We start from the raw sequence: 2710 nt of genomic DNA, 5'->3' as shown, positions 1-2710 counted from the left end.
AAGTGGGTTCTATTTGCTTTGCAAAACTATATACATGTCAAAATATCTCTATTTTGGGATTTAAACACATTTCTATGAGCTTATTCCATATCTGATGAGTTTTATGATTTTGTGCATTTGGGCATATTTGGGTTATGAAATCTTTAGATTGTTCATAATGTTTTTATTGGGTGTTTTGAGACATCAATAGATATTTATTTCATCAAATGGGATTTCTTGGATATTTGGATGATTTGGGGCAAAATATTGTTTTGAATCTTGAAAAGGTAACTTATATTAATAATAATTTCACTTGACTGTTGAACAAATTGAAGGGTTTATTTGCCTGGTTTTGAGTCAAATGTAGTTTTGGGGTTTCATCCAACTTATGAACTTTTGATAGTGGTGCCATGTTGATTATAAGGGGGGGATTATTTGATAAACGCCTTCATTGGCTTGGTGCAATTTTTGAAAGTATGCACTATGCAGTTTTTGGCCTATTTTATGCTATAGGTGTCATGTGCTTCTTAAACATTTGGAAAATATGCAGGTCGGGCTTTGTGGCTTACATTGAATTTATTTAAAATAGGCAAGTGTTTTGTGAGGCCTTTGGCTTGATTTTAACTCGAATGAGTTTTGAGGACATTTGTCCGGTTTTAATAGCTCAATGTGGGATTTTGGACGCATAACATAATCCATTTATTCAATATTTTTTGGACATGACATGTTTTGAGTGTGTTAATCATTCAATTGGAGTCATGTAATTTTAGACTACAATAGATACATAGGCATAAGAGTCTGTCTTGTTGTTAGATATGGAGTTTTTATGTCCACACTTAAGTCTAGTGAGTGGTCTCCAAGTCATGGTTAAAGAGCCTATGGTAGTACCCAATAGAGTTGTATATGGAGCTAGTAGCCTGTAGTGATACTCTTTTAAGTCGTATATGGAGTTAGGTCTTGCGGTGGTGTTTGTTAGAGTCGTATACGGAGACTGGTGACTTTTGTGGTGAGACTTATCTAGAGGCCGAGTAGATACTATGTAACACCCTAAAAAAAAGGGATAATTTAAACCGAAACTATTTAACGAGGACCAAGACTCAATATTAAATTTCACCCAACAAAAGGGTAATAGTATAGYGTTTACAAAACGGTTACTGAGAAGATAAATACAATCTACTAATCTAGATTTTACTAGATTAAAGACGGGTATTTCTATCAATCTCCAAAATGTCGTAATATCAAAAACGCAACATTCAAAAGTGACAAGACTATAATTACAAAAGAGCCTTTCACGAACCGCGCTCCTCTCAACCCTTTAGAGCCCCACCGACAAAGGAACCTAAAACTAATTATTACAAGAAAGAGAGAGGGTTAGGCTTACGCCTAGTGAGTCCAAACAAAAGAGTTTACGTAACCATAAAGGAACATATATAAAAATATACATGCAAATAGTTGACGTAACTTTAAACATGAATAGAGACAGTAAGACCTAAATAACTCGAAGTGGAACAATAAAACATCCGAAGATGACGGGGGAGACCCGATTTACCGTTGATTATGACAGACACAAAGTAAGCCATAGATCAACGTTATAGAGCATCACTCACAGGTTTAATACCATCGACATCAACCTAAACCAGTCATGTAGTCGACCGTGATCTTAAGCTCTTTACCTCGGTAATTACACAATAATCACAATGCCTATTACCGAGTGAAAGTGAGAGGATGATTTGGTGATTACATAATAATCACAATGCATATCACCAACTTACACCATCATTCCCACGAATAAGATAAAACAATATACATGCACTATATAAATATAAATAATGACGTAGTATCGTACGATATTTATATATATAGAAAATGAGTCATAAATAATACGTGGGAGTGCCAAGACATCCGAAGATGACGGGGGAGTCCCGATTTACCATTAATTAAGACGGAGCACAAAGTAAGTCATAGATTAAAGTTATAGAGCCTCACTTATTGGTATAATACCATCGACATCAACCTAAACCAGTCTTGTAGTCAGTCGTGATCTTAAGCTCTTTACCTCGGAAATTACATAATGATCTCAATGCCTATTTCCGAGTGGAAATGGGATGATAGATCTGGAAGTTACATAATGATCACAATGCCTAAATCCAAATCATATCAACCTCCTCCTAAGTAATTAATTCAACTTATGTACTCATAATCCAATACCCTCTAGTAAGTATGATTAAAAAGACGGCATATGCATAATATTACTCATTTAATATCAAGTATTACACGCGATTTCTATAACCATGAATTATTCTCTAATTCCAATAAAAGCCCCTTGTTGGTCCCAAAAGGGTCTACAAGAATACTAAACAGTTTGTAGAATGGGGGGGTGAATACAAACACAGAGTTTTCAAATTTAAAATATATATTGATAGAGAAGATCAATACATATTTTACAAGATTGTTTGCGGAAAGATAAGGTAAAAGAAACCTATCTAAACAATCTTAAGTTACACACAAAGGTTAGCAATTACAAGAAAAGAGATTGCTAAAAGAAAATATCTTTTACTTTAAGCTGAAAGAAGCTTGAAGTAAGAATGAGGAGAGAGAGTGATGCGCGCACTCTGCATGGAGAAGAAACACTTCTATTTAAACTCAGTGCATTAAATGTCCATTTAATGCAGTAAGGTAGGGTTTAGAGTGTGTGGCAAGCCTTAACAGGAAGGCTTGTCCTTTGTTACAG

Source organism: Cynara cardunculus (assembly GCF_001531365.2).
Source record: "Cynara cardunculus var. scolymus isolate 2C chromosome LG 2, CcrdV1, whole genome shotgun sequence".
Taxonomy (NCBI): Eukaryota; Viridiplantae; Streptophyta; class Magnoliopsida; order Asterales; family Asteraceae; genus Cynara; species Cynara cardunculus.
The sequence above is the reverse complement of the archived record's forward strand: the minus strand, read 5'-3'. Positions refer to the sequence as shown.